The sequence below is a fragment of the Schistocerca nitens genome, chromosome 7 (assembly GCF_023898315.1).
Source record: "Schistocerca nitens isolate TAMUIC-IGC-003100 chromosome 7, iqSchNite1.1, whole genome shotgun sequence".
NCBI classification, from domain to species: Eukaryota; Metazoa; Arthropoda; class Insecta; order Orthoptera; family Acrididae; genus Schistocerca; species Schistocerca nitens.
The window spans coordinates 392295033-392308881 of record NC_064620.1 but is presented as its reverse complement, the minus strand read 5'-3'; the positions used below and the strand labels follow the sequence as shown (position 1 = coordinate 392308881).

Here is a 13849-nt window from a genome sequence, read left to right as displayed (position 1 = left end):
CTTGGGGTTTCAACTCTCTCGGGATGGTATTTGTCTGCTTCAGCAAAATGTCGCTGCGATCAATGCCCTTCCTCGCCCTACATCTGTTAAGGAACTGCAGGCCTTCTTGGGGAAAATGGCATACTATCACAAGTTTTTACTGTCTGCTGCTTCGGTGGCTCAGCCGTTGCATCGCCTGTTGCATAAAAACGTGCCTTTTCGCTGGTCCACGTCATGCAATGCGGCTTTCCAGAAATTGAAGACTATGCTGAAACAGGCCCCATGCCTGGCTACTTATCGACCTGGCCAACATTTTGTTCTTGCCACGGACGCCTCTCAATACGGGGTTGGTGCAGTCCTTGCGCACAGTTTTTCTGGCGTTTCTGAACAACCCATTGCTTATGCCTCCAAAATGCTCACGGATGCCCAACGAAAATATTCTCAAATTGAAAAAGAAGCTTTGGCCATTATTTATGCTCTTCATAAGTTTGGTGTTTTTCCTCTATGGATCCAAATTTCATCTTGTTACGGATCACAAACCACTTGTCACCGCCTCCAGCGTTGGGCTCTTTACTTGTCTTGTTTCAATTATGAGATTCATTTCCGGCCGATGGCTCAACATGCGAATGCTGATGCACTGTCTCACCTTCCCATGGGTCCTGATCTGGCATTCGATAGGGACAAACTTTTGTGTTTCCACCTGGATGTTGCCGAGCAGCGGGTTGTGGACGGGTTCCCCATCACTGCAGACCGGCTGGTGGCTGCTACGGGTTCTGATCTTACCCACTCCTGGGTTTTACACTGTATTCAGAAGGGTTGACCAGATCGTCCGTCTGCTAAGACTTCTGATCCGTTGTGGAACTACTATGCTTTGCGCTACCGCCTCACGGCTACGGATGGTGTTATCCTCCTTTCCACCGACAATGCTTTGCCGCGCGTTCTGGTTCCTGCGTCTTCGCGTGTGTCGGTCTTGAGCCTCCTTCACCAAGAGCACTGGGGTGTCTCTCGCACAAAATATCTGGCGCGCCGTCATGCATACTGGCCCGGCATCGACTCTGAAATCGCACACATGGTCGCTGCCTGCGACCCTTGTGTGTCACAGGCCGCCGCCCCGAAGTCGTCATTGTCACCATGGTCTTCGCCTGAGAAGCCCTGGAAGCTTATTCATGCTGAATTGGCGGGACCTTTTTTAGGTACTTATTGGCTACTCGTAATTGACGCCTACTCTAACTTTCCTTTCATTGCCCGTTGCACGTCGCCTACCACCGTGGCAACCACAAATGCTCTAGCTCGCATTTTCTCTTTGGAAGGCCTTCCCTCTACTCTTGTCACCGATAATGGTTTCACCCCCATGGGCGACCACAGCCCGGCTGAGCTCTTACATGGCCGACAGCCCCTCACGCTACTTCATCTTCTGCGGCCTTCCACCTCACAGCCGCGGGTTCCTTCGCTTGGCCGGTTCACCGCCAGCAACCTTTTATGGGTACGGGGATATGGCAGGCAGCCAAAATGGAGTCCTGGCCGCATCTTACGACACCGTAGCCTACGCCTGTATGAAATCCAGATGGACACAGGTGTTGCAGTGCATCATGCGGACCAGCTTCGGCCTCGTGTGCCGGCAACGCCTGTTCCAAATGCCGCTACACCACCTTCGGCTCTACCTGACGCTTGGGATCTTCGCATCTCTCATTACTCACAACGCAGCCCTCTCACCGTCATCTCGGTGCCAGTACAAGAATGGGTGTCACCAGGAGACGTGCCCATGCAGGAACAGGATGACCATCATCTGTCGGAGCAACTCTACTCGCCTCCTTCTCCTACGGACGCCGACACATCGCCCATGTCTTCTGTTATATCAACCGGACTTGCCGCAACGGGCAGATTGGTGCACGGGGCCCCAGCAGATTCGGCTCCTACGTCTCCTGTCATCGTTATCATCAGGGACACTTCCGTCCGTATGGGAAGCCGCCTCCTCGAGACTTTATGGCCAGTCAAACAACGCCTATGGACGTTAGCAATCTACAGGCCACCTCCAAGACCAGTGCAAAAATTTCAAAGGGGGAAAAGTGTTGTGACTCGCCGATTATTCAAAGTGCCGCCGCGCAATTACGTGCATCCTTGACATGCAGCGCTGTCTTCCAGCCATGCAGCAGCCGCGCCACCTAAGCGGCCAGCCAGCCAGCGGCTGCTAGGCTTGGACTCAGTGCTCATTTGAATGTTACCGTGTTCACATGTCTTGCTTTGACAACTTGCTCTGTGACTTACATGTGTTGTGTCATTAGAGGTGTAGTTTCGACTTCAGGTCCACCTCTAATGAAGATAACAACTGCCCATTTCCATGTGTGAGCTGGATTCTGCATCGTCTGTGGCTCAAGACACATCCCCTGGTCACAACAGGATCCATTGCAGTGTGCTGCAGCACCTCACAAGGGGAAGCAAAGACATCCACCTCACACTTTTTAATGCCATTTATATGCTGGTCACTTTCCCAACTCGTGGCAGGAGGCAGTTTTAATTCCTCTTTTAAAACATGGCAAAGACCATACTTCCCCAAGTAGTTACCATAGTGTTGCCCTCACTAGCTGTGTGGGAAAGACCTTGGAGCAGATGGTCAACTGCCACCTTGTCTGGATCTTAGAATAAAGGAGCCTCCTTAGTTGCTTTCAGTGTTGGTTGAGGAAGTATCGCTCCACCTTTGATAACCTGGCCCTCCTGGAGGCGGCTATACAATAGGCATTCCTGCACCGGCATCACCTTCTAGGTATATTTTTTGACATCGAGGAGGCCTACAATACTACTTGGAGGCATCTTATCCTGGAGCAGCTTCACAAATGGGATTTTCATGGTTGTCTTCGCATTTTTATTCAGTCCTTCCTCTTGCCACAATATTTTAGATACCGAGTTGGTGATGTCCTGTCAGATTGCTTTGAGCAGGGGAGCGGTGTCCCTAAAGGTAGTGTTTAAGTGTGACTGTCTTTGTCATAGCTATTAATAACATTACGTCCATAGTGAAAAGTCCTGTCCGGTGTTCTTTGTTTGTGGATGACTTCTCTATGTTTTGATCTTCTTCAAGCCTCACAACGTCAACACGTCAGTTGCAACTAATTCTTTGACATTTGAATGAATGGACGCAGAAGAGTGGTTTTGAGTTTTCCACCGAGACGTCTGTATGTGTTCTTTTCAACCATTCTCGTTCCATTTTAAACTTTCCTGAGTTGAGGATGAGGGACACTGTCCTTACTTTTAAAGACACAGTGAGGTTTCTGGGCCTCATATCGGACTCTAAGCTTACGTGGTTACCACATCTTAAGGAACTGAAAAAATGCTCACTTAAGGCTTTAAGCATTTTAAAATGTGTTAGCCACAGTACATGGGGAGCAGACAGGACTTCTGCTCTAGTTTTACAGGGCACTTGTGCGATCTTGGCTCATTTAGGGATGCACGGCGTATGGGCCTGCGAGACCTCTTATTTAAAGATGTTGGACATGGTGCACCATGAAGGGATTTGGTTGGCCACTGGGGCATTCAAAACAAGCCCCATACTAAGCCTGTGTGCAGAGGCTGCTGAACTGCCACTTCACTTCAGGCAATGGCTGTTCATGGTGAGCCAGGCATATAAAACACTGTCCACACCATACACACCCGCCTACCATACCACTGCTCAGCCTCCACTGGAAAGGCTTATTGGTAATTGGCAACAGGCAATGAGGCCCTTTGGGATTCCTGTACAGGACTGCCTTCTAGAGATGGGTGTTGCTGGTCTTCATGTTTCACATCGCGGTGGGGACAGATTTCCATCTTAGCTTCTTCGGAGGCCCAGATTTATTTTAGACTTGACAAATTTTAAGAAAGATCATATGTCTGATTTTACATTTCAATCTCTGTTTATTAACGTTTTAGATATGCATCACATTTTCACAGTAGTGAACACTGATGGCTCCAAAAAAGGAAATTCCTTTGGCTGCTCTGTCATGTTCCAAGATTCGCCTTCCTGACAAGTATACCATTTTCTCAGCGGAGTTCCATGTGATCGTGAATACACTGGAGCAGATTCGTTGTATTCGGGGCAAACAGTTTCTCATTTGCTCCAATTCCCTTAGTGCCTTACAATCGTTATAGGACCTGTACCCAGCTGAGAAGTTGGTCTGGCTGATATATGACCAATTGTACTTGCTCCAGTGGAAGGGTAAGCAGGTGTCATTCTGCTGGGTGCCAGGTCATGTAGGGATATGGGGAAGTGAACAGGCCGATTGGGCAGCGAAGGAGGCCTGCAGAGGAAAGGATGTGGCGCAGTGTCCTGTTCCCTTGCAGGCTGTCATTTCTGCACTACACAGGAAGTGCATGCAGTTGTGGGATGAGGAATGGCTGGCGGTGTAGGCCAATAAACTGTGGTTGGTGAAGTCAACAACCTGGCCGTGGCATTCTTCCTACCAGTTGCTCTGGTGGGATGAAGTGACACTTACACATCTTAGAATTGGGCACTGCCATCTCACATGTAGCTTTTTACTAAGGCGAGAGTGTACGCTGTTGTGAGATGCTTGTGGCATGTGCATCTCTATCTGCCATATTTTAAAGGATTGCATGGTATATCATGATGCAAGGGCATAAGCAAATATTGGTGGGGATCTGCTCTCTATTTTAGCTGATGATGAGACGAGTTGGTGTGAGGTTTTAAAGTTTTCTGATGTGTCTAGACTCTGGCCTAAACTTTTAGGCTGGAGGTTTTAATGTGTTGCAGAGTGGCTGGCTTCTCCTTTTTTTATTCTTGTGGTCAGCAAGCCATATCATCTGCTATATTGTTTTAGCTCATTATACCGCTTTCTTCCTGTGTTGTTAATGTTTTACTACTGACGCAATACTTAATTTTCTGACTTTTGTTACCTGTGTTATACGTGCTGTTTTATCTTCCTGCTTTGTGTATTTTACAGACATTTATCTCAATCTGTTTTTGCACAGGTGCTAAAGACCTTCCTGTTGTGTGCCCATACAAACATGTCCACATCCAGGTCCACAGAATCGATTATCATAATGCCATTGTAGCACCACTGACTGCAGTTATAAATAGGATTATATTTGTACTTAGTATGTGCAACATAAATAGATTTCTGATTACCTAAGTTGTTAACATCAAACATCATCTCTGAGACTGAAAATTTTGAGCATAAATGGTCAAAGTTCAAGACAGCCATATTTTATGGACTATAAGATGCATTTTTTCCTTCAAAAAATTGCCCCCAAAATTCAGATGTGTCTTATACTCAAAATTGACATAAAAAGTCCAGTGTTTGATTTAAAATTCCCAACAGTTTTAAAAATGGCCATATCTTCAATGCCATGGGAAATTTATCTCTATCTGGCAGCGTACGATTGAACTGGCAGCAGCAGCACACCAATGCAACGAATATCAGTTATAGGGATAAGCTTGGTAACACTGTCTCCTGTCCACCATGCCATCAAAAAGTGAGAACTCTGCCCAGCCTGTCATGCATCATTGCAGTCTTTGGTGCCAGTCAACATGAATTGAAAGTGATTTGTGTTTTGGTAACAGTATAATAATTTTGTTAGTAGCTAATTTTGTAATGGAAAAAATGAACGTAATTCATGTGATGTGGGCTAAATATTGAAAGTAATAGCATATGTAAAAGAACATGGAAACAGAGCAGCTGAGTGGCATATCTGTTATAACGTCAAGTTGAACATGTATATTCAGTCTGGCTGTTGCAGTAACTGTGGAAAAATACGCCACTATAGTCTGGGCAGTGTCCTGCAGATTGGTTTGGAGTGTGTCGTTCCCCATTACAGCAGCCATGGGGAACCTGCCTCCTCTCCCAGAAATTCTCCTGATGGTCTCCAATACAATCAAACTTTTGGTGGCATGATTAATGGTGTTCAGGAACTGTAACCATGACCTCTTCTCGCTCTCTGGAATAGTTCAGTGACACTTCAACCTTGCCACCCAAAAGGCTGCAAGATTCTCTGTGTTTGGCCGACACTTGAACCTACGCAGAGCCATACACCTAGTCCTGATTGCAGAACGGCATTTGTCAATCCACCACGGGACAGTTTACCTCTCTGTTGTCCCGTAGTCTGTGGAACGAATGCTGCACAGACATTTTGGTAATATGATCCACCCAAGCCTCGACATTGGCACAACTGGGACAACTGGCTAAAAACTGTCCAGTCTGCTCTACCAAGCACCCATCAAAGTGGTTTTATTTTGGCTTCCACTCTGTCTGTCAGATGAATTCAGACTGGGAAGTGATCACTTCCATGCAAGTCGTCAACCGCTTTCCATTGAGCAGTGTGAGCAAGAGCTCGAGAGCAAAGTGACAGAATAATGGCAGAGAACGACCCAGTTGCTGTGCAGAAATATATGCTCTGTACCGTATTTAGCAAGTATGCGCATGATGACATGAGAAGCCTCTAAATTGCTCTACCCCTGGAGCAGGTAGTTGCGGAGCCCCAAAGCACATTTTGTGTATTAAAATTGCCACAGGGAATGAAGGGGCAGGGAGCTGTGTTATAAGGTCAGTTAGGGCCTCTTCATCGAGCACATCATATGGGGGCAAGTAAAGGGAACATACTGTCAACGGATGATGCATGTGTACTGATACAGCAACTGCTTGTAAGGTCTTTGTAAGTGAGACACGCTAGCAGTGGTAGTTGGTACTGACAACAATACCTACGCCTGCTCCAGCTCTCTCTCCACTCAGGTCATCCTTTTTGTGGAGTACATAGCCTCTTAGCTCAGGCATGTACGATTGATCCATATGAGTCTTCTGGAGATACACACAGTGGTCTACCCTGAGATAAGAGACGGAGTTCATCCACATGGGTCGTGAACCCCTGCAAGTTCCACTGTAGGATGGGAGCCATTTCATCGATGTGGTTTTAATTTACTCCTATCTTTGTACTGCGGAGGTGAAATACTTGTAGAGCGAGGAGGAGTGGAGGGGCTGCCTGGATCCTCCAAGACATCTAACTCCACGATGTCCTCCTCCTCAGTCAGACGTGAAAGAATAATGTCTGATAGTGCTCGGGATAGCTTTTGACCTGAACTTCATGAACCTTTCCCTCCAACCTGTCCTTTCGAGGATGCGGGAGAAAGGGGGCATTGAGAGGTACTCTACTTGTTGTGTGCTTTCATGACACTCACTACAGAACTGTTGCTGGTCTCTTCTGTGGTGGCTGCTTGGATTGCTCTATCCTTACTTGCTTTGCCTTGTCATGTACACATGCAAGTACAGGTGATGGTGGTGTATGGTCTGCGTCGAAGCATTGACCCTAGAAACAAGTTTCTGCCCCATTGAAGCATAACAAGTGGTAAAGACAGGAGGTTTATATTCCTTTTGGGCTTCAGCATAGGGGATCAGCTTGGTAACTTTCAGTTCCTGAATTTTTCATTCCTGTGCAAAAACAGGGAAGTCTTGGCTCCAGATTGGGTGGCTCCCAAAGTAGTTAACGCATACTGGTGGAGACTGACAGTCAATCCCAGTTTCATGGGCTCTCTTTCCACATTTCCCACAGGTCACTTCATCCCAGCAACTCAGCAATGTGTGACCAAAATGCTGACATTTATAGCATCATATAGGGTTAGGTACATAAGGCCAGGAGGAAACCTGCTGTGATGTGGTCAGGCATGTTGGAGAATTAAAGGTCACAATGGAGGTGACGATCTTCTCAATTTCCCCATTATTCATACACATCCTTTGCTCTACATCCGCTGTCCCCTATAATGCCCATTCCTGTTTAGATTCAGCTATGTTGATTTCCATAATGTCACGGCAAGTGACCACACCCTTGCCAGCGTTAAGGGAGTTATATAAAACAGTTACATCATATTCACTCAATTTTTTGGTCTTCATAATTACTTCCACCTCTTTTGTCCCATTAGCCTCAATCAGTAGGAAACCATTCCGCAGCCGCTTAATATACTTCAGGCTTCCAGCAAGTCCTTCCAAGCCTTTAAGGATATAGAAGGGGGACACTTTTCCGAAATTGAGCCTTTTTTTATAGAGGTTTTTGCCATCCTCCAAATCTGGGTGGTTAAGCCTAGATCCCCATTCCCTGAGACACACAACGTTCCACTGCCACGCCACACAGTGGTCAGTGAAGCATGCCCAGAGCTTACGGTAACAGCAGACACGCAGTGCTTAGAGTCCCCGGCTCAGGAACCATGGGGTCGCCAAGACTGTACTCAGCAAACGAATGCTGAGTCCCAAGGGTGATAATCGATTCCATGCTCTGTGTTAACTGAGTCAGAAAGTTCAGGCTTCCTTGCAAACTGGGGTCTAAAATGTTACCCTCACAATTCTGTTCTCTTATTATCTGCTCAAGGTAAGAGAAGGCATTTCAAACAATTTCATATGATTCCCTGCCCCAAGTACCCATCATAATAAACAGTCTCCCAATCTACAGCTAGTAAGATGAAATAATACTATAGCATTATCAGGATATTTATGCAGCACCTCCAAATTTTACCTGAAGTGTTTTCTGCAACTACTGCTGTTCCTGAGGCAAGTGGACTATAAAAGCATCACACTACCATGTTTGACACACCTTCAACACTTATCTTCACCCACATTATTTCATTTTCTGAATCTGCACTAACATCAATTGATAATATTGTATCACTTATGGCTATAAATATGCTTCCATCACCATTTTGCAGCCTACCTTTGCGAAATGTATTTGAATTTTGAATTTCATTGCTATTAACATTTAGTTTGAGCTTAGTTTAGTTTTAAGAGAGATTGGCAGACACACTCAGTTTGAGAAAACAGATGAACAGGAGTCAGATTTTAGCATACAGATTCCATTTAAACCATGTTTCCTAGGCCTAATTTCATGCGTGCGAATCGTAAGTAAGCAGTGAATTAAACTTATAGGTAAACGTTTCCTGAGGGTATAAATATAATATAAGTGTTGTTACATTAGTGGAAGTGTTAGTGAAGTATTAAAGAAGATTAAACGGGGTAAGAAGTTTATTTTCCTTCTCGCGCCTATAGCACAGATTTTAGACTTAATTTCAAGCGCACGTACTGTAAGTAAACAGTAACTTAAACTTATATGTAATCACCAGTTTTTTTATTCAGTAATCTTTAAATTTATTTATAACTGCTTGAATAGTTTCTAAGGTCCTTTGCTTACGTTTTAGTCAGTACTTAAATCAGTTTATACGATTTCTGTTTTTACCATGAGTGAGAAGTGTGTGACATGCCATAGGATCGTTAGTTCCGGGGTGTGGTGTGATGGGTGCTGTAGTTTCTTTCATTGGGGCGAATGTAGTGGCGTGGGAAATGGGGACATAAATGAGGCTCACCAGTGGTATTGTAGGATCTGCAGTAGAGACAGGAAAATACTGGAACAGGAAGGGAAAATTGCAGCTCTTTAAGCTGACTTAGACAAGGCAAGGGAGGAACTGGACAGGTTAAAGAGGGAGAAGGGTGAACAGAGGTGGGAAGTGGCAACAGGTAATAGGGGGAACAGGCAAAGGAGAGCATCAGACAGCTTTGTCACAAATCTTGAAAATAGATTTGACCTGTTGCCTCAGTCAGAATCGGATGAGCCTCATGCAGCTGAAGCTGTAGAAAGCGCACAAGCAACTTTCAAGGACTTGAAAAAGATAGGGAAATTTGTAAAGAAAAAGGAAGTTCTGTTAGGTAGCTCCCATTGTAGAGGTGTTGGCCAGCTACTGCAGGAAAACCTAAGTCCAGAGTACCAGGTCACAAACTTTTTCAAGCCTGGTGCAGATCTGGGTCAGGTAACAGAGGATGTAGGTGCTTTATGCAAGGATTTCATAAAGGAGGATGCCGTGGTTATAGTGGGTGGTCCGGGAAATAGCATTGACAGAGACTCTGAATATTCCATAGAGAGTGACCTGGTGAAGATAGCATCAGCAACAAAGCATACGAGTGTGGAATTTGTGTCTGTGTTGAGACGCCATGATCGGCCTCATTTGAACTCTTCCGTCAGGAGGGTGAACTTGGAGTTGGAGTGGCTGCTTAGGACAGATATAGCGTCCCATATTGGTTTGATTCCTGTGGATGCTATCGATAGGTGGGACTACACTAGGCATGGCATTCACTTCAATAGGAAAGGGAAGGGAAAATTGTCTGGGTTGATTGCAGAAAACGTAAGGGGGGGGGGGGCACTGTCACAAGTGGTAAAATACCAGGTCACAGGTGTCAGAGGAATGCCTTTTTTAGGATAGGGAAGGGGGAAAGAAAACGGGTTTTAAGAGAGATTGGCAGACACACCCAGTTTGAGAAAACAGATGAACAGGAGTCAGATTTTAGCACACAGATTGTATTTAAACAATGTTTAACAGAAAGTAATCAGAAACTGCCAGTTCATCTTCACCAAAGCAGTTATAATCCCATTAGTATGCAGTATCAGTTATCTTTATTACACCAGAACATTCCGGGACTCAGAAATAAAATTGATGAACTACTCATTTGTATTGATGAAATGAATTCATCTAACCAAATTGACATAATCTGCCTCTCTGAACATCAAGTGACCACTGGCATAGATATGTTAGACATTTCAGGATTTAAGCTAGCTTCCTACTTCTGCAGAGTAGATATGGATGGAGGAGGAGTTGCCACATTTATTAAAAACTGCCATAAATTCAAGAATATTGACATTAATAAATTCTGTTTAGACCAGCATCTAGAAACATGTGCAACAGAAGTAGAGTTCCATAACGGATCCTATATAATAGTAACTATTTACCAAGCACCTGCAGGAAATTATAATCTATTCATAAATCATCTAGAAGCTCTTTTGGGTTATTTAACAGGAAGAAACAAAGAAATTTTGATTGCTGGTGACTTTAATACAGATTTTCTAATGCAATCTTCCAGTAAACATTTACTACAGTTAGCAATGTTGTCTTTCAATCTCACACTGTGAACTTTCCAAATAGGATCACTAAATCCTCAAGGACAGCCATTGATAACATTTTTATAGACAAAGCAAAGGAACAAAATCATATCACAAAACCTGTAATAAATGGACTATCAGATCATGACATGCAGCTCCTTGTTTTGGATGTAAATTCTGAGCAGATTATCAAGACTGCTAAGTCTGAGTACAGGAGAGTAGTCAGTCAACCAAAAATTGAATGTTTTAGAAAACTGCTCGAAGATATGAACTGGAAAGATGTTTATAGTGCCCATGACACGAATGAAAAATATAATACATTCATGAACAATGCCAGTACCATGTTTGAAAACTGTTTTCCTCTAAAAGTTACTCAAATTAAACAGAAGTCTATAATAAAACCATAGATTACACAAGGAATAAAGATTTCCTTAAGACAAAAAGGAAAATGTATCTGTCGACCAAGACTAGCTCCAATACTGATGATTTAGCTAAATACAAGGAATACTGTAAAACATTTAAAAAAGTAATTCAGACATCTAAACAAATGCACTACGAGAAGAAGATAGCAATGTCAGGGAACAAAATAAAAACAATATGGGATATAGTGAAAGAGCAGACTGGTAGAACCAGAAAGGAACAGGAGCAAATAGCATTAAGGGTAGATGACACATTAGTAACCGATGGACATAGTGTGGCAAATCTATTTAACAAGTACTTTATATCCGTTACTGATAGAATGGGATTGTCAGGATCAGTAAATAATGCCCTTGAATATCTGAAACTAGCCTTTACAAATAGCTTCAGCTACATGAATATGTCACTCACTTCACCACAAAGAAATAACTACCATAATAAAATCTTTGAAAACAAGGCATTCTAGTGGTTACGATGAAATATCAACAAAGGTAATTGAGGCATGTTCTTGTGAGTTTAGTACAATTCTAAGTTACTTGTGTAACCAGTCAATTATAACTGGGACATTTCCTGCCTGGCTAAAATATGCAGATGTTAAGCCTCTATTCAAGAAAGGGGATAAAGAGATACCATCAAACTACAGACCGATTTCACTTTTGCCAGCATTCTCAAAAATTTTAGAAAAAGTAATGTGCAGGTAGCTTCTCAACCATCTGACCACAAATAACATATTATCAAGAACACAGTTTGGATTTCTGAAGGGTTCTGATATCGAGAAGGCTATTTACACCTACAGTGAAAATGTACTTAATTCATTAAATAACAAATTACAAGCAGCAGGTATTTTCTTTCAAGCAGCAAGTATTTTCTTTGATTTGTCAAAGGCATTTGATTGTGTGAACCATAACATCCTTTTAAGTAAATTAGAATTCTATGGTGTCATGGGCAGTGCTGCAAAATGGTTCAAGTCATACCTAGCTAACAGGAAACAACGGGTGTCAGTACAAGGGACTAGTGAATTAAGTCATAAGTCATCATCAGAATGGGAAGAAATTACATGTGGTGTCCCACAAGGATCCATCTTAGGGCCATTGCTTTTTTTTTTTGTACATTAATGATCTCTCATCAGTTACACTGCCAGAAGCAGAGTTCGTTTTGTTTGCAGATGACACAAGTATTGCAATAAATAGTATGTCGAGTGTAGTTCTAGAAAGATCTGCTAATGATATTTTCATGGATATTAATAAATGGTTTAAAGCCAACTCATTGACATTAAACTTTGAAAAGACTCACTACATGCAATTCAGAACCTGTAAGAGGTTTCCACCCAGCATATGCATAAAGTATGAAGAAGAGCAGATAGAAGAGGTTGACAGTCTTAAATTCCTGGGATTACAACTTGATAATAAATTCAGTTGGGAGGAACACACCACAGAACTGCAGAAATGCCTTAACAAATCTGTATTTGCAATTCGAGTGTTAGCAGACATAGGCGACATAAAAATGAAAAAGCTTGCATACTTTGCCTACTTTCATTCCATAATGTCATATGGTATAATATTTTGGGGTAACTCTTCAAGTCAAACAAAAGTTTTCAGAGTCCAAAAGCGTGTAATACGTTTTATTTGTGGAGTAAATTCACGGACGTCCTGTAGAAACTTCTTCAAAGAACTGGGTATACTAACTACTGCCTCTCAGTATATTTACTCATTAATGAAATTTGTTCTAAATAATATATCTCTTTTTCCAACAAACAGTTCAGTTCATACATACAATACCAGGAACAAAAATGATCTGCACAAGGACTTAAAAGCACTTACTTTAGTTCAAAAAGGGGTCCACTGCTCAGGAACACTCATCTTCAATAATTTGCCAGTAAACATAAAAAATTTAGTTACAAATAAAGATCAGTTTAAAAGGAGCCTGAAAGACTTACTAGTGGCCAACTCCTTCTACTCCATTGATGAATTTTTTAATAGAAACAAATGATGTATTGTATATATTCATACTATTAGTATTGTTATTTCAGCTTAAAAAAAAAAAAAAAGTTGACATGTTCCACAGCCATGAGGATCTCCTCAGCATGGATCTATGGAACGAAAAACTAATCTAATCTAATCCACCTTTCTGTCCCTTGCACTATGTGGGCACTGTTACCATTTATATGTGTGACTAGTTCTGGGATCTTTCCATGAATGTTCCTGTAATTAACTAAGACTATATCAAAATTCCCTTTTTCTAATCTCCCATGACCAATGTTATTCTCCGTTATTCATAATGAGACCGATATTCTTCCCTGATATGTGTATGACTACTTTCTCACAGTTTGTGTACATAAACTGTCAACGTGTATTCAACTGTATTAGTCTTAGGCTCAAGCAAAAGATGGTCAGGAAGAACAAAGTCAAAATGGCACTGCATTAAGTTAACTAAACCTGGCAATATTCATGAAATCTCGCTGATCAATAGTTATATCTAGTCTGCATATTATATTTTATTATTAATTGGAGTTACATTAACAAATACATAAATATTTGGTGAAGTTCTTTCAATGCACTCTGTACAT

At 42.7% G+C, this 13849-nt stretch overlaps 1 protein-coding gene across 4 annotated transcripts in view; it reads right to left on the bottom strand.

The window, feature by feature from the left end:
• LOC126195042 (probable ATP-dependent RNA helicase spindle-E) overlaps positions 1-13849 on the bottom strand; it is a 276948-nt gene that overhangs the window by 30798 nt on the left and 232301 nt on the right. The window lies entirely within an intron of this gene.